Below are 26861 nucleotides of genomic sequence, written 5' to 3' on the forward strand. Positions count from 1 at the left end.
TAAATGTATAAAAAAAGATATTGCATGCTACAGCATACTGCATAGTTAAGCTCATTATCATAAAAAAAGGAATCATTACCAAAAAAAGTTGAGTTTGTATTTTATCTACATTGAATTATCTATATCAAATGGTACTTCCTGCATAAAACAAGTTGTTTTAGAAAAAAAAAAAAAACTTCAGAAAGAAGTTTCATAACAATGGAGATGTGGGAATAGATAAGAACAGATAATACTATCTGCCTCGAATCAAAGACTAGACATAAGATAAGCACTTTTCTTCTGTGTTAGCCACCCATAGCAGTTCCTTCCTACTGAAAACTAACACATGCCAGTCAAAACCAGTAATGCACACTGTACAAGGTTTTCCATATCTCTTCTCATCATTACAAAGCCAACAATGTTTAACTACATTCTAGATCAGAACAGCTCCATCAGAAGAATTGTTTTCTTCTGGGTGTCTAACACAGAATTCATGAACTTGTCCAACCATGTAATTGCCTGATGGACTCCTCCTAGTCTGCTGGGAATTTAACAAGTTCACTAATAATTACAAAGGACCACTTATGCATTCACCAACATTCCTTGTCCTAATGAAGCCAAGACCTGTGCAGCATCAGTCATTCTACCAGCAGAATGACACCAAAATCTTATCCTCTGAACACAAGCAAAATACAGAGATCAGATTAAGTAAATGCATATTCTGCTAAATGACTTACCCAAACAAAGTCGAGTGGACATAGCAGTCTGTAGAGTCTGAAGAGTAAAGATAAAGAACTCTGGTCCCAGTTCTGCTACAGACACTGTTTGAACCAAGATTCATTCCTTAGACATGCAGCAACTCCGTTACTTCAACTGCAAGAGAAGAGTAGATAAATTCAGTACTTGCTTCACAGGGCAGCTGAATGCATTTTGATACCAGGATCTCCAAAAATTGTAATTAGATCTGACTCTCGTGATTGTGTAACACTGAACTGATTTCAGCAGGACATTTGACAAGAATATTGCAGCATAACTTCTATGGCTACAACGAATACACAAATTTAGTGAAAGTTGGCTAAATGTTTCTGGTATGAAAAGCACTATATAAATGCAAACAGTTACTGTTACAGCATATCCATCCTAAGAGAAAAAAATGACATTTCTGGAGCTATTCTGGGAGCTGAGGTGAATAACAAACATTTCATAATTTACCGTAAGATACTCCTTTATCTTTAAAGAACAGCCAGAAGAGAATGAAATGTTATTCCAAATAACACAAGCATGATAAAAATATTTAAAAAAAATGAGAAAATTGTTAGAAAGCAGAATGGCTCCAATAGAATCAGCTAGAAATTCAGTAACTGAAGATGGCAACTGATCAACAGCATTTGATGACAATACCATCACAGATAATGTGGTAGTACGCAGGTAATAGCATTTTAGAAGCTTATTGAAGATTATCTTATCACATTATCCAGGTAGGTACAAGCAGTATCTGATGCTCTAGCAGGAACAACTAGCCCTCACTCAGTCCCGCAAGATACTACAAAATGTTTTGGCACAGGAGCAGTTAGTAGTAAGCTCAGTAAACACCAACAGGAAGATGATAGACAATTACTTGCTATCCAAGAGGGTATGATCTCCCTCAGAAATGAGATAGCCCAGAACACACAGAAGCAAGAGTTGCTTTCCATGAATTGCTGCCTACTCCTTCCTTTCAGCTTCCAGTTCAGACTGGACTTACACAAACATTTCAGGTCCTAGGGCACCTGCTGTGAGAAACAGCTTTTCTTAGCCATTTGATAAAGATCTGTCGTCTCAAAACTCTTTCGTCCCCATCACAAACAATGAAGCTGGCTTTACAGTGAAGTCACCCCTGGGCCTATGATCTACTGAGTCACATATCAGAGGTACGTAGCAACACATTTGCCTCAGAGTAGATCTCAAAACCCTTCTATTTCTATGGGAGCTCTTGGGTGGAGGGCTCTGGTCACCACAGAATTCTCCCAAGCACCTGTGAAGGCTTTATTTCAGGCATTTCTAACAAACATATAGTAAAAAAATTTCTAACAAACACAGGTGAAGCCAGAGGATCCCCTGCCCTTCACAGTGCAGACTGGGAAGGCAGCACCATCACCCTCTCATTGCCCCATCCAGGGTAAGACCACCAGAGCACCTCCACTGTGCAGAGCCCAGGTCTCACCACCCCACTAGGCTAGGGTTGAATGTCTTGCTCCTTTCTATCATCCCCCCCACACCTTCTTCCCAGAGACTACAGACCTTCTCAGCAGCCCTTCCAAACAATCCAGAATGGGAAAACCTCAGCAAACCACAGATACCAGTCACACTCACCTCAACTACAGTGTAACAAAGGGAGCCTGCAGCACTCTGTCTGAAAAAGGTCCCTCCCAGGGAAGAGCACAGCCTAAAAACAGCCCAAAATCTGCCCTAAGCCACTAGATTTTAGGGGAGCACTCCTATCCCTGTTGAGCCTTCACAAAACCCATAAGAACAGCTCTCACCAACCTCAGGTCCAAGTTCTACGTGAGCTTGTATCACCACTTATTTATTACCTCTGGGGACTATGCCCAGCCTCACGCTCCAGGTGCTTCATCAGAGACCATCAGCACCACCTGGCAAGCCCCAGATAACTGAGTCCCAGCCCCCTCCCCCCAGCCTTGCTCCAAAGTCCACTGCTGACATGCAAAAACAGGAATTATTTCTGTTAAATTAAAGAAGCACATATCTGTTCCTCATTACTGTACCCTTGTGTGTTTCCATCTAGATCTAATTTACCAGCACATTTTCTATCACCCCTGTGCAGCTTCTCTGATATGTGATGTCTGTGAGTGTGTCAAACCTCTTCTTCAGCCCCCCAAACACACACGGTAGCTATCATCCAGCTCATAAAAAGGGCTTAGTCCTAAACTTTACAACAATTACTAGATCAGTCCCTCCTATGTTGAAGACTGAATTTTGCTCTGCCATCTTTCAAGACAGTGACTGTCCTCAGCTATCATGCAGCCTGGTGGTAATGGAGCAGAGAGCCAGGTTCTGCCAGCTGCAGGGATTCCACAGACACAGCACTAGAAGAGACTTGTTGCATGTCAAAGATCTTTAGAAAAACCCTGCAAAGCCTTCTTCTGTCATGCTTTTCAGAATAACAAGGATGACATTCAACTCACTGGGATCCCACTGGTATTAGCAGCAACAAACACAGAAGTAAATGAATGCCCAGAAAAATGTAAAAAAAAGTCTCCCTAAGTACTGCTTGAGAAACCCACACTCTGCTATAGCCCCAGGCCAGGGATTTAACTTTTAGAAAGTCCAGATGAACCACAAAGTTTGGTTGGTGTTTTATAGTGGATACTGGATTCCTTATAGAAGTTACACACACCATGTAATAACAAGCTTTGTGGCTGCTGAAAATCACACAGTTCTCTAAATATTAGAGACCAGAAGAGTAAGTAGCTTCACTACCAATTAATAGATAGCTGTAAGTTATGCTTTCTCTATGAAAAGCATGAAAACAGTGTCTATTTTCCTCTCATCCAGCACCCACCACACTATCAATATAGGACTAAATTCCAAGGCTTTTCACTGAATATTTATTCTGTAAGCATGCCTGATAATCATATGTGGATACCGGATCCTGGGGTCCTTCACATAGCTCAGTGATTGGATTGTTGCATTAGGAGAGGAGTGAGAGAGTAGTGGAAAAAAATTGGCATTCCTCTCTAAGCTTCTTTCAAGTTTTCCATCTCAGATCATTTTCATCAACATGTCTTTTCTCTCCGTTTTCCCATTAGAAAGAACTGGGAATGAACAAGAAATTTGTTTAATCATCTTCTGTAAGATCAGCTGAATTCTAATGCTGTTTGATTACAGCTAGTCACAAAAAATGTCAAAAGCATTTCCATTTAGAGTGCTTGCTTAAACAGCCGTGCAAATGGGGACCACCCAAAAACCAGCATACATCATGACAGATTTGAGTTTCCTTATGGTGTATACTCGCTTCAATCCACTTTCTTGCTCTTTAAAATAATGCATTTTCACAGCACATCATTTCCATAAATGAGCATGATACATCACTGCTGCAGATTGACTCACGAGGCCCATTAATAGAGGCCAGGGTTTCTCAGTAGCTTTTCTCATTGGGAAGGTATTATCTTACCATCTAAATTTGTAATGAAAACAATGCTCTTAGCCCATGCCCACTCCACTGTTCCAGTTATCCCTGCCTATTTGCTTGGAGTCTTTCAGCGACCAGGAAATGGCATCAAGTTAGAGAATAAATAATATATTACTCCTTTCCTTAAGTAAGTAGCTATTCATTTCAAATGCAGCAAAAATTATTAAAGTGAAATGGTTGGCTTTCTCATATGAGATTCACTGCATATGAAACATCTCTGCCTTGAGCTTCAGACCTATTATGTATTTCTTATTACTACAATACTTCATGATGCATTATCAGTATTAGACAAGACATATTAATATTCAGACAGACCCCAATTTTATGCTTGTAGTTTTCACATATTTATTTGCTTTCTAAGATTAGTGAGGCTGATAAGGGCTGATAAGGAAATTGAACTGGAGACTAAGATGAAATATCCAATTGAAATAAAACCCTGAAATATCTCTTTGATGATATGGCCGTAAAACTGGTTTAGGGTAAATTTTTCCAGTTTTATCAGTTAAAAAAAAAAAAATTGTTGAAAATAATTACAAGTTTTATTTAAAAATCTGGTGAATGTTGTGTTTTGTACAGAAGCAAACACTTTCTGACAGCCTGGAAAATATGCTAGATATTAATTATCTGGGAATTAATTATCTGGGAACTGGGAATTTCAGAAGTTCCTCCACGGATCAAAAAACCTTATGGACATCCACGGAGAACGGGTCACCTGATTCCCTGATTACTTAAATTGGATTAAATGTCAAGCATACTCACTTCAATTGATCCAGCAAATATTCTGGGTCCTATAATGGGATCTTTACAGAGGGCAAAAAATTATTAGCTTTCATGATCTCCTGTAAATATTAGTTTTTTGTGGTTTCCTTTCTTCTTTCAGTTTGGGTCTAAGTATAATGGTATATAAGAAATTATCCATACTTTGAAAGCTTAGAAAACCTTTTTACACAAATCTTCACTAAAATTCTAGTGTTGCATAACACTCTGCACTGCATTGTCAGCAAGCTGAAAACTATCATAGGGATGTTATTTCTCATGATGGTACTTCCTCTTCTGGTCAAAATTAAGAAGTGCACCGATATTTTCCAGTCCTTTCAAAGTTAACTCAGCACTTCTGAATCCTCAGACATTTCAACAGGCTCAAGCTGGGGTCATTCACCACAGGTTCTACACAACTATTGTAAACTGACAGCTGTTAGCACACAGATTATATAAACTATTGGTTCTCACAGTGTACCTCTTCTTGTACATAATAATAACTCTCCAAGGAGCTCACAGTTCAAATATAAAACTGGAGAGGAATTTAGAAATATCACATCTGTTTTAATTTAATTCATTATAAAGAGCTGTACCTTAAGCCTAAACCAAGCAGACTTCAGTTCCCTTTCAAATCGGATGCATTTTCAGCAGTTCTAGATGATTTAAGTGCATTTGATGTATTTATTACTAGGAGGAATTAAAACAAGGAATTAAAACAAGGATAGCATAGAGTTGTTAACTTAGGATCAATCTTTACATAAAAGAAAAAGCAAAAAGAGCAGAGACCAGAAGAGCACATACAGGTATGCAACAGTGCCATATGAACATTCAACAAAGCAAGAGGATCTCTTTTATGCTTTAAGTCTATAGAATCAATTGAAGAATTCAGAATAAGTTTAGCCGGCTGAGTGGGAGGGGGGGAGAGGAAAAAAAAACAGAAAAACAACATCCAAGGTTTACCTAGTTAATGGGACACACTTCTTTAGGTTTAGATAAGAATCTTCAGCCTTATTTTTATTTTATTTACAGACTTCCCTGAAGTCTCCTAAAGTTTCAAATTTAGTCTTGTCTGAAAGAGTTCAAATTAAAAACATTACCTTGAAAACACAAAAGATTTGACCAACTTTGCCAAAGACAGCCTAATAAATGGAAGGTGCACTACGTCTGTCAGACCTGCAATCCACATTACTATGCACACCTGCAGGCTATATTGGACCCAGGAGAAGACTAACAGATAATTAGATAGACTGACATTTTACTACAGGTTGAAATAATTAGGGATCAGGCAAAATAAGGGAATATGGAACTTTCTAAAGCTAAAACTGCTGCATACATTGCCTGGAGTTTATGAAGAAGAAGAAGAAGAAGAAAACCTAACGCTGTGATGTAAGCAAGATTACCAGAGAAGGACAAACTAAGCCATAATGTTTCAATTCAGATCTGAAATTCTTGAAATTTTTAAGTGCTAGAGTTGATGTCCTGATCTGAACATGAATCCAAGAGTGGCAAACAAAGGTTTGCAAAAAGAAAAAAGATTTTAATGCATCTTCATATATTGGCTGCACAGTAAGGAATAACAGAATGGCTTAGATTGGAAGGGACTTTAAAGATCTAGTTCCAACACCTGGTGATACAGAGTGTCACCCAGCATATCACCTGAGCTGTAAGAGCAAACCTGGTAACAGCCTTTATCCCATGTTGGCTTAGGATGTCGTTCTACTACACACTTTGCTAAGAAGTCAAAATCACAATCTGACCTTTATCATTATTCCTCCTAGCCCTTTTCCATAATGTTTTATAGCTATGCCTCAGCTAAAAGTGGTGAGCAGACTTCCCTTCTGCTGGGGCTAAATATGCTGTGACCAGTACTAGTAAGGAAAGACAGAGACACTGAGTTTCTATCCAACTAGATAAAAATCTGGAAAGCTATGTTATCCAAGAGATGCATTGATTCTGAGGGTATCAGCTACATTTTAAGCTGCAGAGCCACAGGCATGAGCTGAACCATGGAGCCCTGGCACCAAACCTGAAGCTTGTCTCTTTAACTTTAATTGAAAATCTAGCAGTAAAAAAGGAAATGCAACAAAATAGAGAAAAGTGGACTATATAAAAGATGATTAATTGTTTTCTAAGTACTGCAGCTGTAATATAAACGGTGTGTACTAAACAGCATTCCACTTAACCTCCTCATAAAACACTCTTCATGGAATTGGAATAAAATACAATTGCCCAAAAATACAACATATTGTTGTAAAGCTTCTCTCTTCATTCAATAGGACGAACATCGAAAATAACTGCTCTCCTGCTAAAATTACAGCTGAGGATTGATCAGACTCAGGAGGGTTGTGAAGTTTCTGTGATCTTAGCAGCTTAGGAAGAAGGTACTGTCCTGAACTCCTGATCAAAATATTGAGTCAGACTGTAACACAAGTACCCAGTGCATGTTTCCTGTAACTTCCACATGCTTTTGCTGTGGAAAATCCCAAGAGTCCACCTCCACATTAGGGACACCTGCCTGGAATGATAAAGCAGGAGCAAGACCCCCTGCCATGTGATTGGTTACCCTTGATTTGTAATGCAAAGATTTGAAATAAGAGTCATCTATCTTGCACAAAGCCCCACTACCCTGAACACTTTTACCCAAGGGCCCCAAATGGGCAACCAACTGAGACTTAGCCAGAGGCAGTTTGCAGATGAGAAGAAAAAATTTGGATTAAAGAGGCACATCCTAGGATGCCTGCTGAATGGTTTTAGGAAACACGTCAAGATGCCAATGCCGTTCCTCACCAAAGACAAAAATCAGCCCAGCTGACAATTATTTTCAAGAATTGAGGCTTACTGCCTAAACTCTGCTTGTTTCTTTGTCACATCAGATTCTTTCTTTCATTTTACTTGCACTGTCTGCATATTCTGCAATAATGGGAGGAATCTGACCTTGAACATGCCCTGTCCCTGGAGGTGTTCAAGTCCAGACTGGATGGGACCCTGGGCAGCCTTGTCTAGTATTAAATGGGGAGGTTGGTGGCCCTGCATTGGTGGTTGGTGGCACAGGGTTTGGAGATTCATGATCCTTGAGGTCCCTTCCAACCCTGGCCATTCTGTGATTCCTTTGTAGCAGTATGCATTAAGTAATCATGCTTTCGCATATTTTGATGGCAAATTTTGATGGCAGAATTTCACAGTTCCTGATATCCTACACTTAAAATATAATAATTACAACGAATGATAACGGCACTTTGTTTTTTCTAAAAGCACCTTTTAAAGTTGTCTTACATAAAGAGATTACTCATAAGTCTAGTCAATGCTATTCCTTAAAATGCAGTGCCCTAAAATGAATTAGATCTGATGCAGAAAAGCAAAGTAGGTTTCTTCTTTTAGTTCAGCCGAATAACCATAATTTGCATTAAGGGTTAAAAGTTTATTAAGTTCTTGCAAGATAATAAGAGATGCTATACAAATTTTAAAGAATAAAGAAAAGAAAGGAGTACTGCACAAATTTTATGTCTTTCTGTTACCATTAATTCAGGATGTGAATGATGCTGTATTACTTTTTGGTTACTCTGATCTAGCCAGATCTCATAACCACGTTTCTGTAAAGATTCACATTGCATAGGATATGTTTATGTTACATGCCATTCTGTTTTGCCTCTTACTGTACATTTACCCTTCACAACATTTACAAAGGTAAATTGGCCTCGGTGCAATGAGGCAATATTTATGAGCATCTCCTTGACAGCAATATCTATGGAAGAGCCTTTTACAGTCATTTACATCCTTAGAAGCAAATTCAGAAAAAAATCCTACAACACCATTAGGATGCTATTTTTTCTATTTGTGCATTTGTACTGCAAGTGTTGTCTGTCTTTGATCTGTATGTTCTTACTTTCTGAATGACTTTGGGGGAAAGTGGCAGCACAGGCTGGAGCCTGGCAGTTGTCCCACAAACAAGAATGCAGTACACATCTCCCAAAGCAGAAAACTTGCCTCTTATTGTTTACAGAACAGTGGGATATGCTTCCAAAAAGCAGTGAAGGAGCAGCTTTGTGCAGCTGGAGTTATTGCCAGTTATCCTCTCCAATAAACAAAATAGATGTCAAGGTTTGGGCTCATCCTTCATTTGACTGTGATTCCTGTGACAACAGTGATGACCAATGCTAGGGAAAAGTGCCAAGAGAGGACAAACTTCAAGGTTGAAATGGCAGTGGCCATACATATGTGCTTAACAAGGAAAATGATGAATATGTGTGTGCGACTGCATCTGGGTAGGATGAAAGATTGGCCTGGTCATTTAAAAGCTGTAAACTTCCAAATTCCAGCCATCTTCTCAGGTCTTCAGGGCAGAAGCCTCCCCAACACCAACGTGCAGGAAATAAAGGAGTAGAAAGGCATGGAAGATACTAACGTTTGCTTTGATAGTTTCACAGGGTAACAGACAGTTGCTGTGGCAGTTCTGCACAGGTTTCATAAATCTCTTCGCTAGAGTTCTCAGCCTCAGTTATTCTCTGAACATCTCTCAGACTGCAATTTTTTGTCAGATAAGGAAAAAAATAGAGAGCCTTCCTTTAGGCCTGATGCTGATCACTTCTTTTCTACCAGTATATTGGTGAGTCCTGTGCATCTTGCCAAGTGTCTGAGAAAACAAGGCAAAGACCGAAGTAGGAGGTCACAGCTGAGTAGCAAACTCCAGAGCCTGAGGCAGCAGTTCTGCTGCAGGGGACTCTACTGTGAAGAATCTTTGATAGATGCCCAAAGAACTACTGTGATACCATGTGTTTGTTCAGCTGAAGCCTTTACTACACACATCTTTCAGCAGTACTTTCCTCAGGTTGCTCATATGACTTGACAGCTCAGTCTCCCCTCTCTTGGCAGAACAATCCTTTCATTTTTTTTTCATACAAAGGCAAGTGGAAGGAAGAAAAATATCTGAATAAAAAAAGAAAGAAAGAAAGAGAGAAAGAAAGAGAGAAAGAAAGAGAGAAAGAAAGAAAGAAAGAAAGAAAGAAAGAAAGAAAGAAAGAAAGAAAGAAAGAAAGAAAGAAAGAAAGAAAGAAAGAAATACAGTGTAAAAATCTTTTTTTAAAAAACAAAACTTATCTGTATAGATTAGATAAATAACAAGTCTGTGCTGATGCCCAAAATAACAAAGAAAATAGATACAAACCAAGATCATTGTGAAGGCTGCAAAACAAACTGAGGTCCCTAAGATACTGAGACATAATGTAAAATAGATACTGGAAATAAAACTTGTGCCATCTGAGGAGACAGAAGATACTGCTGATCTTTTCTGATCACTTGCACTCTTTTTCACATGCATGATCTTCTGCCAGCACTCCCTTATGAAGAGAAAACAGGCATTCAACTTCAGCAGTGCAGCTGATAACATCTGGGTAGTCCCCAAACCAATACCCTGGGTTAGCTTTCTGGGTTGCAAGGGCACATTGCTGGCTCATATTTAGCTTGCTATCCACCAGTCCTCCAGCACTGACCCCTGAAAGATGCCAGTTGTCATTGATCTCCATCCAGACATTGAGTCATTGACCACCACTTGGATTCAATCCTGCATCCAGTTCTTCATCCATATCCCTGTCCACCCATCAAATCCATACTTTTCCGTCTCACTCCAGTTTATAGGAAGGAGAGGTTCTTTGATATCTGTATTCCCAGTGTGAGATTAAGAATGGGTCAAACATTGGTCTGACCAGTTTATTATAAATTTTAATCAGGGAGATGGGGAAGACGAGGACAGACACTATTATGAATTAGGGTGATGGGGAAGAGAAGGCGGGCAACAGAAAATGTAGGAAAGAGGCAAGAATTGTGTAAAGCAGGGATAGTCACCACCAGGATCCAGCAGTGGTCCCACTGCACACTGTTCCGATGGTTCGAAGCAAAAGCGCAGAGGGAGAGCCGCAGCAGCATTAGGCAGCAAGAATGTGCAGGAAGAAGCCGCAGGGTAAGTCCAGGAGGAAGCAGCAAGACTCAGATAGCAGGCCCAGGAGAGTCCGTCAGCATGCAGGCATTCCACAGTGAGAGATCTGATGGCAGACGCCTTTGTTCTTCATCTGGCATGCAGGCATCATGTCGTGAGGAATGTGTTGTCAGAAACCTCTCGAGGAAGAGCAGCAGCATCATGGCTGGCCTTAGGCAGCAAGAAGGTGCAGAGTAGGTCGAGGAGGGAGAGGGGCAGGATGTGAGGCTTCTCATATCTGAAAAACCTAATCTCATGGTTGTTTGTCCCTTTTTTATCCTTCTTCTGAGAACATGGCATTCCTGGGCGCTTGGGTAAGTGTCATGTGCAGTACCTCTTCAAATTGCCATCTTCTTCGAGATAAACCCACACAAAAGACTGCTTCCTGGCCATTAATCTATGGTTTATCTCTCTCTCTCATTGCCCCTGTCCTTGTCCATCTGTGTCCCTCAGACAAAGGATTTTGCAACCTTTGCCCAGGACTTGTCCATCTCTGTTCTCCAGACAAACAATTTCTCAACCCTGGTCAAGGACTTGCTTGGACTTGTTCATCAACAAGCTTTGAGGTAATGGCATAAAAGAATAATCTCTTACACTTTCCAATTTGGAGAGAAGGCTGTGTGCAGTACTGTGTCAAATGCCTTACTGAAGTCCAGATCAATGACATCAGTGGCTCTTCCCTTGTCCATTAGCAACACCATCATAGAAGGCTATTAGGTTGGTCAAACAGGACTTGCCCTTGGTGAAGCCATGCTGATTCTCCCATATCACCTCCCTGTCTTCCATCTGCCTTAACAAAGCTTCTCTATACTATTTCCATAGCAAATAAAGAATAAAGAATAATAAAGAATGTTGTGTATTCAGAAATACCCATGTAAGCTCCTACTTTTGTGTTGTCACACATGACAAAAGATGGCCAAATAAAAGCTATTCAAAGATCTGAGGGTTACGTAGGGATTCAAAATTTCTGTCCTTGAAGTCCCAAGTGGTCCTCCAGCAGTCCTTTCTCACTTGTTGTTAAGACCAGCACTGTTTGCATGGAGGATTTGGATGTGGCTTTGCCAGCTTGATGCTGTCTCTCAGCACAAATAAGATTTTCTATTAGTTTGCTATCAATTCCTACTATACATTTCCAGGGCTGTCAATACTCAAATCTGAGCTGTGGATCAAGATCCGCTACGATAAGAGTTGGGCAAATTTAGATGAAGCAAAACCGTCACTTTCCCTCCATATATTTTACAAGTCAGATATATGTTATGTAGCAAAAGACAAAAACAAATAAAAAAAAACCAAAACCTATATTTTTAGTTTCTTTTTCAAAGTTGTAAATAATATTATGAATCTATCCTTTTACGAGAGTTAGGTATACACATGAACTAACATAAAATTGGCAGACAAGAACACAGAGAAAAAAAATAAAAAATAAAGCTGACTGTGAATTCTTGCTGTTTTCAAATAGCTAATAGCTGATCAGTGACATTTGGTTTTAAGGTATTCTGTGAATTTCACAAATTATTATTGCATAAGATTTTATCAAATTCATATTTTCAGAATGCTATAAACTCAAGAAAATATAAGTATAGTTTGACCTTTTATTTTCAAGACACCAATGACAGTGATTCAATTTTGTCATTTTCTGCCTGTAAGTCACAGATAATTATATACTATATTTGTGAAGAACCTAGTCCATAAATCTTTAAATATAGCATTTGAACCAAGTTTCAAGGAATGAACAGCTGGATAGAATTGTAATGGTATATAATGTGGGAGCATAAAAATTGAAGACTTTCACTTACCTAGTAAATTTTCTTGATTTTATACTCATGTTCTTTTCTATAATTATTACAATACATACAATTTTACTTTCTTTGATACTAAGTTTCTTCTTCATAATTACATATATATATATACAGATGACATCAACATCTATGAGTAAATCTGGATGGATCTTAATTGATTTAGTGATATAAAGACATACAGTGACTTCTTTAGCACTTTACGAAAATCAAATAGATCATTTTTCGGTGTATGACCTCAAACTCTGGCACTTCATTGAATTTAAGGTCCAGTGCAGGCCCAGTGATCTTTCTTCACAGCCAACTATTGAGTTTCAGCCAGGCTGGAGAATTTGTTCATGAGCCCAGCTTTGACTCCAGTTGCCCAAGTCTAACTGAACTATATTTTACAGAACTCATTGGAGCAAAACTCATCTCAACCAAATTTAGATGCTTGGAGATGCATATATAAAGCGTGACTCTTCTCATTCCAGGATAATTTGTAAATTGAATCACTTGGTGGAAGTGCCCATTTCTCCCCATTGACTGTAAATGTAATCTAGGAAATTAACTGAAGAGAGGATTTTTGTGATTTATAAATGTAAAGTTATGTGAGACTTATTGCACCTCAAGTCTTCATCAGAAGAACTAAAGACAGATCACGCCTCATATGAGCAGTCCACTAATTATCGCTGTCAAAGTTTGTGTCTCTCTCACTGCAATAGATCAGAGATACTTTTCTGTTAGATCAGTTCACCTGCAATTTCCAGCTTATTACTTTTCTCTGGAAGATAGAAGATCCTTTTAATGTCAATAATGTTCACAATGAAAATACTTCTGTATCTGTTAATCATATCTGTGAATCAGTCTTCTACTTAACTAACCTTAAATATCGAATTCATATTCACCTATGCACATGACGTTTCTTTAGAAAATGCACACTGGCTGTGGACTGACTGACTCAAATGTAGATATACCAAAAATATAAATGAAATGCAGACTTCATTATTTGTGAGAATTCCAGATAAACACACATTATCATGTGTGGGAAAGAATCTATTGATTGCCACAAACTTTGGATTAAGTACTATAATCAGAAAGACTACACCAGTTCAATCCAGTTATGAAAAAGAACTGCCAAAATAATCTCAGAGAAAATATGGTGGAAACAAGAGATTAGGGTATTTAGACAAAGCTTATAAAACCTTTTTAGACTAATACCTGAACTCAGTGACTTCCAATCCTTTCTAAGGTCATTAATTGTACCCCATAAAATTTTCTGTTGAAGAGATTACTTATGATTATGTTTTCATTATTCTCCAAAAGGATCTCAAACCACTGCCTACAACACACACACACATGTGCAAATCCTGGTTTAGACACTGACAACTGATGCTTTTCTATATATTGAATGGAGCCATTTCACAGACAGTTATTACAGGCCCCTTCAAATCATTTCAGAACTGGATCCAACAGTAAATTTCTTTTTTACCATATGACAAAGCAAGCATATTTCTTGTCAGCTTATAAATATGAGAATATTTAAGCTCAAATTTCAGTTTGCAAAACACACCGGAATAACAGTAGTTAATTAAGAAATACAAATTAACTTAATATCTAAAGACTCAATGGAAGTTAAGTTTGGAAAGGAAAATATTTCTGAGAGTGATTGGAGATGTAAATTTTCCTTCATTTTTAAGCCAAGAAAACATTTCTGGGTACAAAATTGATCTTGTTTCCAAGTAATAGAAAGAATCCTGCAGTTCTACAGAAGTTTTGAGATTTTTTTCAGAAATAAATAAACGTAAACTATCCTCAAATAGCTGTTTAGAACCAGGTTACCCACATGTACCTGCATTTAATCTTCAGAAATTACAATTCCATACAATGAAACTGCTCCTCCTTCTTAATCAGACAGCTTTATCTGTCTGTGTTCTCATCCACTGATTTATTTAGTGTCTTCCCAATGGGGGAAAGATTTTAAATAACATATACTCTAATTCAGTGAGCCCTCTTTTGGAGGTTCATTTGCCAGACTCTTTGTCAAATGAATACATTTTAACTGAGAAAAAGATCATCACATAATCTTGAATCCTTTGACGCTAAGTTGAGTTTACTTTTTTTCACATCATGAAATGAAAAAAAAAAAAAAAAAAAAAAAAAGTTGAGCTGAGTGCACAACATGATATCAGGAAAAATAAAATAAAAATAAAATATGTTGCAAAAATGGCCTGCAAATTTTCACCCAACTATTTTTGTTTTGCTGGCTTGATTATATGATCAAAGGGAAGTGTTCCTTCATACTTGTCAGAATAATTGCTAAGCTCTTCACTCCAAGAGCCCTGCTTGATTACTGATCACTTGTAGATTTTCATGCTGTTAGTCTCACAAGCCAGCTGGGAATCCTTTCTCGTTCCCAAGGAGATTTAGCAGATGATTCTTAGAGTGTTTCGAAAAAAATCAAAAGAAATAAAACGAGTAAGTTTATGTAACTGTATAATTATTTTTTAAAAACTGATTTCTCCTTCTCTCCATCTTCCCAGCTTTTCCATTCAGCTCTTCCAACAAATCCTCACAATTTATTCCCTGTCACTGAGTTTAAATAACTGTATTTAAGACAATGATATATTTGTCACAATTTTTCTTGATCAAAACTAGAGATTTGGAAAATTGTCCTGTACAGTTCTTTTAAACTAGGTGTCAGTCTAAAATCAGTAATCCTTTCATTCTACTTGTTTGAATGGAAACTACTTGAAGGCAAAAAAATCCACCTATTTTAATAAATTCACTTCAGGTCAGCAAGCCTTATTCTCTGAATTTAAAGTGCTGTGACATTTAGATCAGAGATGCTTGCTGTAATAAAATATATAAATCTTGGTTTTATGACTGTTATTTTTGTTTTCAACCATTTTTAATGACCAACTAGTGGGGAAAAAAGAAACAAGAAAGGAAATAAAACAAAACAGATGGAAGAGCACCCACCAGAATGACATCAGCACAGACTCGTAGCAGATAATTTAGTTAAGACACACTTGCATAGTTTGGTTAGCTGAGCAGAACAAACAGCCTGGTAAGTTGACTAGAGCATATTCACAGGCTTTCATTGAAAGACATGAAAAAGCCAATTCCACAGAGTGTGTTGCACATTGACCTCAAGACATGGAACAAACAAAGTATTTATTATATAAAATTTTTTATTACAGTATGTATATATAACATTTTTATACAGTATATTAAGGAGCAGCAATGGAAAAAATTGTTTTTGATCATGATGTTGTTCATCCTGTTCTCTGGTCCATTATTGAAAAAGAAATAAAACAGTGTCATTGACCTACATGTTCAAAATTTCCAATAACACATCATAAGCTGTAAAGCATGCTTTAATCTGTTGATCCTGTTTGCATGTGCACTCAAATTGATCAGAGCATGTTTTACACATTCAGTAGTCTAAACCAGATAAAAAAAAAGAGAAAAAAGAAAAGTGGTGACTGGCCAGTAATTAGCTTAAATGGATCTTATGCATTTTTACTGGAAATGCTGGATGCCCTCTTTAAAAATGAGATGATAGCCAAGAAAGATGAATTATGCATGAATAGAATTCTGTGATGTCTCTTTCTCGGAACCTACATATGTAATTTGTTTTAACTGGCATATATGTGAATACCAGGTATCTGAAGAAAAAGCAATTTCTTTTCTAGTAGTGGAATAGATATAATACCTGGCTATAATACAAATGAATCTCTCTCTTACTGGCATACATATAGAAATATTTATGTATACCTATCACGTATCATGAATCCTACCAAAGCTTTAGGACTTCTACAGTTGCAACAGAAAAGCTCCAGCAGTGTCTTCATGATCTACTGGAAGCAACTTCTTTTCTTTTCTGGCCTTTAGAGAACACATTACTAACCTCACTGAGCACTGATTAAAGGAACCAGTCTAATCTTTTCATGCCAATGCAAAACGTCTCTTAAGAAATGCAGTATACCAGCCTAAAATTTAACACTACTCATCAGTACTTTCAGCAATCCAAGTCACTGCGTTCACACAGAATCACAGAATGGCCCAGATTGGAAGGGACCTCAAGGATCAGGAAACATGATATCAGGAAACACTTCTTTACAGAAGGGGTTGTTAAGCACTGGAATAGGCTCCCCAGGGAAGTGGTTGAGTCACCATCCCTGGATGTGTTTAAAAACCATTCAGATGTGGTGCTTAGGGACATGATTAAGCAGAGGGTTTTTAGGGTAGTATGGTTAGGTCATGGTTGGACTCGATGATCTTTAAGGTCTTTTCCAACCTGATTCTATGATTCTTTGATCATGAATTTCCAAACCCCTGCCATAGGCAGGGCCACCAACCTCCCCATTTAATACTAGATAAGGCTGCCCAGGGCCCCATCCAACCTGGCCTTGATCATCTCCAGGGACGGGGCATCCACAACATCTCTGGGCAGCTTGTTCCAGCACCTTACCACTCTCATAGTAAAGAACTTCCCCCTGACATCTGACCTAAATCTTCCCTCCTTGAACTTAAAACCATTTCCCCTTGTCCTGCTGTTATCTACACTTTCAAAGAGTTGACTCCCCTCCTGTTTATGGGCTCCCTTTAAGTACTGAAAGGCTGCAACCTTCTTTTCTCCAGGCTGAACAAGCCCAGCTCCCTCAGCCTGTCTTTGTAGGGGAGGTGCTCCAGCCCACTGATCATCTTTGTGGCCCTCCTCTGGACCCTCTCCAACAGCTTTCTGTCTTTCTTGTACTGGGGGCTCCAGACCTGGACACAGTACTCCAGATGGGACCTCACAAGAGTAGAGTAGAGGAGGACAATCACCTCCCTGTCCCTGCTGGCCAACCCCTCTTCTGATGGAGCCCAGGATACCATTTGCTTTCTGAGCTGCAAGGGCACATTGCTGGCTCATGCTAAGTTTTTCATCCACCAGGACCCCCAGGTCCTTTTCTCCAGGGCTACTCTCAAGGACTGCTCCTTCCAATCTGTATAAATGCCTGGGATTTCTCTGACCTTGCACTTTGGTGTGTTGAACCTCATTAGGTTCACTTGGGACCATCCTTCAAGTCTGTTTAGGTCCCTCTGAATGGCATCCCTTCCCATCCCTTCCTTCCCACTGTGTCAACTGCATTACTCAGCTTGGTGTCATCAGCAAACTTGCTGAGTGTGCACTCGATTCTGTCATCAATGTCATTGATAAAGATGTTAAAGAGCACTGTCCCAAGACAGACCTGTGGGGGACAGGCTCTTTACCAGCCTCCACCTGAACATAGAATCATTAATCACCACCTTCTCTCTGTGGCCTTTCAACCAGTTCCTTATCCATTGAGTGGTCCACCCATTAAATCCACATCCCTCCAATTTGGAGATAAGGAGGTGGTGGGGGACCATGTCAAAGGCCTTGCTCAAATCCAGGTAAATGACATCGGTCATCTTTCTCTTGTCCACCAATGCTGTAACTCCACCATAGAAGGCCACTAGATTGGTTAAGCACGACCTTCCCCTGGTGAAGCCGTGTTGGCTGTCTCGGATCACACAGTCATTCCTCATGTGAGCAAGCATGTTGTCCAGAAGGATCTAGATGACCCTGATCTTCCCAGGTACAGACGTGAGACTCACCGGCTTGTAGTTCCCCGGGTCCTCCTTGCTCCCTTTCTTATAAATGGGAGTGACACGAACCTTCCTCCAGTCATCCAGGACCTCACCTGACAGCCACAAATTTTTCAAATACGATGGAGAGCAGCTTGGCAACCACCTCAGCCAGCTCCTTCAGAACCCTGGGATGCATGCCATCCGGCCCTGTAGGTCTGTATGCATTCAGTCTCATGAGGTCGTCTTAAACTTGCTCTGCCCTTATAGTGGTGGGCCGGGGGGGGGGGGAGGGGGAGAGGCGATTTACTACCCCAGTCCCCACCTAGAGGTTTAGGGCAAAATGATTTCCAAGTTAAAACTATGTCCTTGTGGAATATACCTGACAAATATCAATCCCTTCTGGAATACACTTGGTAAATGTAGGTTTTATATTCAGTGTAACAAAGGAGTAGTATTAACAAGGTAACAGGTATCTCTCCGTTTCTACCTTTCCATGTGTACTTAAAAATGTAATTTCATCTTCATCTTTTGGACAATATTCTTCCTCCAGTCAGCATATTTTTGTGCAACTGCAATATTATTTCTCATTATTAAAGAAACACAGAACATGAGTAATCTCTAAAATGTGAGTAATCTCCTATGAATTTTCATTTTATCTTCTGGCATTAGAATTATGGAATACAAAATACTTGGGAATTCAAATAAATAGAACTATCTCTAGCTGAAGTCTTTCCTTGGAAACACATAAGTTTGGCCAGGCCCCAGCTATTCTTCAAATTTAACTATGACTTAGATTTATTTTTATATTTTCCATCTACAATGAAAATGCAACCAGTGATTGTTATATATGTTCCAGAGGCTAATATTAAACTCAGAAGAATTTATTCCTAGATGAATAGTCCCAAAAATTACAAATAGCGGACAAAGGCCTAAATACACTCTCTCTTGAACTTCAAGTTTTCCTTCACCCTCCATATCATGATATGAAAGCATTGGCTTATCCATCCCCATCCTGCATCCTCTTTTCACACCTTCACTCAACTGTTTTCACTCCATGCAAATAAAAAATGTTGATAGAAGTGACTAGAGGCCTTCTTAGAAGGTCACTCACACATAGGATTTATCACAGACAGAGTCGAACACAGGATTTGCACAAACATGCATACATATAGAAAGTTTGGTTAGTTATTACCAGTAATCACTGAAGAGAAAATGTATGTAGAGCTTAGCAGCTGTAAATCCATCAGAACATGCACTCTACAAAATGACTGTTCAGAAAAATTTTGAAGAAATACACCAAGCTAGGTCAGATGCAGCTCTATTCAGTCTTCAAAATCACAGCACGTTTTATCTTTTTCTGCAAAACTAAGTATGTGTGGGTGAGTGCATGCACATCATCTTTGTCCTATCTTCATTAACAGTTCTCTGACAAAGTCTAATGCCAAACTTATCCTCTTTTTCAACCTATCTGACCATATCACCATGAGCTAGCTGTTTCTTAGCTTCTTCTTGTCCAGTTTACCAACTTGAAATCCCCTCTCTCTCAATATACATTTCCCAATTCATTGGTCAGTTCTCCCAGTGATAAGCAAATGTATACCAGTATTGACATATCTATCTCTTTTTTTCTGTCATTTACCACTTACTAAAGTAGAGCCACATTGTGGTAGCAGTGGTAATGTGAAGACAGTTGGACTAGATGATCTTATAGGTCGTTTCCAATCTTGTGATTCTATGATTCTATGATTCTATGATAAAGGCAGAAGTATTCATTTCTTCTTGCTTATCTAACGAAAGACAGTATAGAATCAATATTATAAGCAGGATTAATGGGGAGAACACATTGAAATACAACTGCTATTCTGAGCATGTCCTTTGGCACCTCTAATTTTTTATGTATAAAGAAGTCACATTTGTCGATAAGGAAAGTTTTCTTCCATATTTTTGTAACTTAGCACCTATGGGTATCTTTAGATACTCCAGCATATTTGTCTGCCACTAAATCAATTTCAACATTGAACAATCACCTCTCTCATCAGTTCAAGTATTTATTGCACCACCAAGTTTTTGTTTTACCTCACAGAGGAGTTTATCTTTTTTTCCCCTGTAGTTTTAATGCAGATAAACAGTGGCCTATTCTGGACAATTCTCTTATTGTCACTCAGCAGATACAGGAATGCCATCATTTTCTGTTCTATATAGTAACAACCATTGCTGCTTAGGCTAGTATACAACAGTACTAGCATGTTTCCAGCTAGGTAACTGGTACTTTCAGATCATTGATACGCAAGTCAAAGCAGTGTGCAAGTAACTGTATAGTTACTGCTACCTAAGACAGCTTGAATATCTCTGCTAGGTGTGGAACAATATTTATTTTTACAAGGGTGAGGAGTGATCTGAATAGTCAGTATAAGAGGGAAAACTTTCTACAGATGTGCATGGCAATTAGTGGCATTCATGTCACATCTAGCATACTGGGAAAACATTATCAGTGTAGTTATTGATATTAAGACCTCACACAAAGCTCTGATACATTGTCTTCTCAGATTCTTATTTGGTGTGACATAGATGACTACTGCTTGATTATATATGTAAATAAAGTAGTGGCCATCACCTTCCTTTGATGATGTTGCTCTAAGTTAATGATGAAGAGGAACACAGGGATGTGCAGGACATGTCAGTGTTAATGAAGATTTATTTAGTAGTGACATTTGATCAGATCTACTTGATGAAGTCTTAGGTTTCATTAGTTAAAGACATAAAGCGGTCTGTCTGATTAAAGGGAGAAAAAGCAGTGGGGAACTCACATAAATTACTACAGCTCAATTAGGTGCAGACAGTTTAGTGAGTGTTTATTACCAGTAGAAAGGAAGATTTTCCAATTAGATTAAAAGGTGTTGAAAACAACTCTTACAGCGCACAGTGATTTAGACCCATAGCTGGAATAATACATTGTGAGAAGTTGCATTGATTAAAAGTAAGCTGGTAAGTTATCTGCATTGCTTCATTGTTTATCAATGGAGTCCCTGCTGGCTAGGTACAATTTACATCACAAGATCAATGTCTAGACTCGGCTAATTTTCTACTTGGTCTGAAGATTTATATGGGTGTAAAGGGCATCTGTATCATGGCTGGAAATACCAACAAGATTTATTGGGGATAATCGTTGAGGAAGTGAAGATGTATCAATCATCAGAAGTGTATCCTTGCCATGCGAGGCCCTTTGCACAGGCATCCCTGCTGCAATGCTGGATTTGAAGAGAAGACATTTTAATCAGAAAAGAATTCAATTCCAGTGAGGTTCCACAGGCTCATTGTGAAAACTGAAAAGGGATTAAAACAAAAGTGGAAATATGCAAAGTGCTCTGGCAGTGGTCAGCCAGTGTTTTTGACAAGTGATTGAAGGTACTTGGTGTACAGTACAAGCTCATGATTCATGAAGCCCAACATCCTACAGAACAGAATGTGACTTCCAGCAGTGCTGAGCTAGCTGGAGTCTAGATCTGCTTTGCCAAAGGATTTTTGGATACAGACTGGGAAAGGTAGGGGGTCATTGTGCCTGGCTCTGAATGACTGATTGTTTCCCATGCAGAATGGCATGGGGAAGGAGGTGGGGAAGAGAAGGAAAGGAAAATAAAATGAATGATATTTAAATTCCTTACACTCCTACTGTGCCCTTCAGATCGCACAGGCCTGCAGCTGCTTCTAATCCCTCTCTCCCAGAATTGTTCATTGTCAGGACTGGAAATACTGAGAGTAACAAATGATGAAATGAAAAAAAAAAAAAAAAAAAATCAAATATTAAATATTTGATATAATAACACACTCAGTTCCACACTGCAGCCATTCTTTTACTTGGTATCTAAGCAGGAATCAAAATAATTCAAATGCTACAACAGTGATCTGTTCTAATTTCCTTTTTCCTTTCCCCTGCAACTCTTGCACATTCTGTTAACGTTTCTCTTAAAACAGATCCCTAAAGTCGAAGTTTAAACCAATGTCATTGGGGAGGTGACAGTGTTGTGATCAACTGCAGTGAAAGCAGAATTTTGCCCCTTCTCTCAGCTGCAATAATCAGGCCTTCAGGCTTCAGAAAGGCATATGTATATAGGGGTTCTGTTAAGAGCAAAAGATATGGCACAGTGTCTTCCACAGAATAATCAAAACTGGGTATGCAGGGATTGTTTTCCTTCTTTTCACTAACTACAGCTGTTCTCTCATATATGGTACACATTCTCCTAACACACAGAACAGCACATTCTTGTCCAAAAGTCTTCCTTAAATTTACAAATAAAATAGACAGCGCTTTCTGTGTAAATATTTTGATGTGTATAAAAGCACTTTATAAAAAGAGAGTCTAAACAGAGATTGCCTCACAAACTGCACACAAGAAATTGTTGGTTGCTTTTTAAGATATGGTTCATTAAAGCTGCAACAGTGTGGTTACTCACTCATCTGAATAATCCCATTGTCTTAAATGCATGTGTTCACTGCATGCTGCCAAATTCCACACTGAAACCCTAAAAGTCTTCATTCTCACCTCATAATGAACAGAGTTCATGGAGTCTGTACTTCAATTTGAAGTGCTTTGTCCAGTACATTTGAGCTACGAAGTTTTCCCTGTGGCATCTTCTCTACATTTCATGAGACGTCTCCTCCTTAACCATAACAACACTTCACTGAAGCAACCAGCAACCACTTTTCGTCAAAATAAGCTGCATTCAAACCCTTCCAGGCACCCTGGATAGTACCTTTTTACTATTTTGAACAACTGCTCATGAATAAAACACTGATATTCTTTGTAATGTAAACATTAGGTTTGTTAACAAAACTGGGCTTTGGGTTTGTTTTCTTTATAATTGGAAGAGCTTGTCATTTAAGGAAACAATTAACATTTGTTACAAGCAACTGACTGTAAATGACTGCTACTATTACACTAAATACATTTAATTATGATTTATTGGCGCATAGCAACCTTTTGTAACTTGTAAGCCAATATCCATTTTTGCTTAATTAAATTCATTATAACAACACTTTTCTATTTAAAGGTGGAAAAATAAAAAGCTAAATGGGAAAAAAAAAAATCCGTAATTAACCATTAAAACTAAAAACCATTAGGTAACTTTGCAGCAAATTTCCTAGTATTTAAACTACTACTGTTACTAATTGTATTCTTGGAGAAAAATAGCTGTAAAAGACATAGACACAAGAGCTTTGTCCACTAGTCTCTGGACTTCACAGAGAGAACTGTCCCCAAGCAGTGTCAAGCTGGGAGAGCTGAGCTTAGGCTACCTCAGAGCTCTGGAAACACCCAAAATGAAAGCCTCTGACATTTCAAGCAGCATCTCTTGCATGTTTATATTTTTAATGCATCGGGCAAAGCACACAAATCCTTACTCTCTGGTTGTAAAAACGCTTGTGCTCAAATTGCGTGCTCTGGTTGTTATAAGCATATTTTTAAATTAAAAAAATAACAGGGTTTCTCAACAGAATTTCAGCCAAGCAGCCTTCCAAAGGCTCCTGATATTTCCTGCTAAGTTCTAGATTTTTGGAGTATCATAAACCATCTCTAAGTATCTCAGAGTATCATAAACCACTATCTTCTTTGTTATATTAGAGACAGGGAAGATGTTCCTTTGCTGAAAATTCTCGTCACATCTTTATCTCTCACCTTTATATGCACTGGGATTCAAGCTTTTAGTCCCAACTACAGAATTAAAGCAGTCTTGAACAAGCTGAAAGTCACACTATGGGACAAGTATATCAGCACCCTGTACTGCTCAGATCATTTATTGACTTTTCAGTTCTAGAATTTCCCCCCCGCTAAAAAAAAAAAAAAAGTACTTATCCAAAGAAAACTTCCCACCTTTTATTAGGCACTAAACATAGACCATCTGTACCTTTGCCCCCATAACTGGTGATATAGCATTTCACTAGAATTTTAAAAATTCAGTGGTAAAGAAGGTTAAATATAGGAGGGAAGGATTTGAATTCTTAATTCCCAATAAACCTAGATCCTTCCAAAATGATATCTAAGACATTTCAAATGTTGAAATACATGCTTAGATCCTCCTCTTTCTAACAGGATTTACTCATGCAACTCCTGGGTGGAGATTAAAAATCCACCCCCCCTGCAGAATCCCCTTTCTTTCTACTGTTAATCATGAGGTCAGAGCTAAACTGCAGCCTGTCAGTATTTTTAATGAATATGTTTTACACATTGTAGTTGACTGCTTGCTCAGCAACAGCCTGTGCTGTCTGGAGGCCAAAGATAAGTGCTCAGGGATTACCTTTAAAACAATCCTCCAGCTCTTTTTTCACTAACAGTGGAAATTCAGAACAAAAATTGAGCTGTAATCCTTGCTTCTGTAGACTGGCCAACTTTTAACAATTGAAGGTTCAGAAAAAGCCCTTGAAAATCTTTGAGCATCAAAGCTCTACACAAGTGCTGTAGCTGTTGAAAGGTTAGGATGTCTAGTGCAGCCGTTTGCTCCTTTCCTCTTTCCCCCCCAACTCCCTACTCCCCCAGTCCACTCTAAATATCACCTTAAATCAAGAACTACACACTCAGTTCTGTCAATGGAGAATGACAACATTACTGTAGACTACTGTGGACTGTGATTTCTAGGGATAGTTTGGCTGTCTCTACCATGCACATATGAACACATCTCATAAAGACTGTTCTAAAGAAAAGACTGTTCTTATATTACCACTGCATATATACCACTAATGCTGACACTCTCTTTTTATCACTTTAGCTGTAAGACAAATTTGAAATCAAGTGGACAGCTGCATACACAAATGATGGCATTTTTAACCTCTTACTTTGGCTCCTGTACTCTTCCATTTCAAATTTTCAGATGAAGTCACCATGACAAAGGGAAAAACTGCTGCTGACAAGGAATGTACCAACAACTTGCTTTGAGTATTGCCCGTCTGCATGGTTTACTGGAAATTAAAAAGAGTAGTAGCTGAGATATTTAAGTTCTACAGTTAGTTAATATTTGCAAGTGGTAGTTCATTATTCTAACATTTTATATAATTATACTGGCTGTTATTAAAATAAATGTAGTGATCATACCTTCCCTTAAGTCTTAGCACAATTTTTAGGATGAAAGTGCTTTCTCTTCCACATCACAGTACTAGATCCTATCATTAATACCAATGGGAGCTGGTCTCCTAAGGAACTTGTGTGTTATTGCTTTTTTTTGTTTCTGTATCCTGTTATATTCAACTCAGGTATACTCAGCATTTCAAAAGCAACAAGTTCCACATAAGTGAAGCGGGACAAACACAAAATGTGTTATGCTAAACCAATGCCTAATTGGAATATTTTTCACCCTACAGATATCCAATAGAATACAGTGACTGTGCTGTGCTTGGTATGGTTTATTTACCTCAAAAACAGAGCATTTATCTTTAAAAAACTTTTTTTTTTTCCTGTTAGGGACAAAACTTTTATCAATGCACCACTTTAAAAAATGTTTCAAAACATGTTTTGAACTTGACAGAGCTGTGTCCCAATCTTGAATGTCCTGGTTAAAGGTAAGGAGTTCATGAATCATTTTGTACAATGAATTTTGCAAATCAGTGATTGCCATTGTCTGTGGTTGGAGGATCCCTCACAGCTAGGCACTGACCTGATTTAGTTGTGATAGAAAGGAGTTATCAATGACTACTGTGAATTCAAGACACTCTATTGCAGAGTGCTGCAATGATACACTGCAGAAAGGTTTTTAGTTTGGAGTTAGCTTTCTGAGTTTTGCTAAAACCAGCAGTTTACCTCTATTCAGCACCCACATAAAATCAGTTTTACATCTGCACTCAACACTATTAGTCAGAATTGACAAAGGAATTTTCCATTTTCAAAATTTCTTATTTATGAAAGGTTTTTTATTTTTCTTTGTTCTATCCCACTGTTCAAAATCCATGCTAAAGGCAGTTAGCTATAATTTCTGCATTACATTTAAGCAACTACTATCTATCTTGTGGGTGTGTCTCATACCAGAAGACTGTACTTTTTACATGTGGTTAGGCTTTTTTTCTCTTGCTTTCAGTTGTTACCCTAATACCTCCATCACTTTTCAGAAGTGATACCAATGTCAATAAAGATGGAGAAAACTTATTAAGCCCCATTATCTAGGTCATACTCTTAGTGTATTCCATGAAAAATATTCTCAATTACTTTTTCCAGTTACAATCTATTTAAAAGAGAAATACCACAGAGGATGTGATTTATTGGGTAGTGTTTTCAGTCTAAGCATTTAGTATGTTTACTTCTATGTTCTTATATTACGGGAAAAAAAAATACAGATATTGGTGTTTTCTGTATAAGATATTCAAAGAAAATCCTTCATATGGCATCTAGGACTTTTTTAATGCCAAAAAGCAAAATGAGAAAGGGTGGCTTAGGTCAGAGCCAATTGTACTTTAAAGATTGTGAAAAACTTCAGAGTTAGAGTAAATCGTCACTTAGATTTGGAATTCTGACAATTTTCATATTTCATTGATACTATTTTGAATTTTTTCTGGTGTAAAAATCTGTGAGATAACAAAATCCTGAAAGGAGATTGAGTGTCTTTCCAAA

At 38.3% G+C, this 26861-nt stretch overlaps 1 long non-coding RNA gene across 2 annotated transcripts in view; it reads right to left on the reverse strand.

The window, feature by feature from the left end:
- LOC116239119 (uncharacterized) overlaps nt 1-26861 on the reverse strand; it is a 328962-nt gene that overhangs the window by 121184 nt on the left and 180917 nt on the right. For both annotated transcript variants that reach the window (XR_016466097.1, XR_016466098.1), the window contains exon 6: nt 717-852. This is a non-coding gene — a long non-coding RNA (uncharacterized LOC116239119). The remainder of the gene's footprint in view (nt 1-716; nt 853-26861) is intronic.

The sequence above is a fragment of the Phasianus colchicus genome, chromosome 4 (genome assembly GCF_987193195.1).
Source record: "Phasianus colchicus chromosome 4, bPhaCol1.hap1.1, whole genome shotgun sequence".
Taxonomy (NCBI): Eukaryota; Metazoa; Chordata; class Aves; order Galliformes; family Phasianidae; genus Phasianus; species Phasianus colchicus.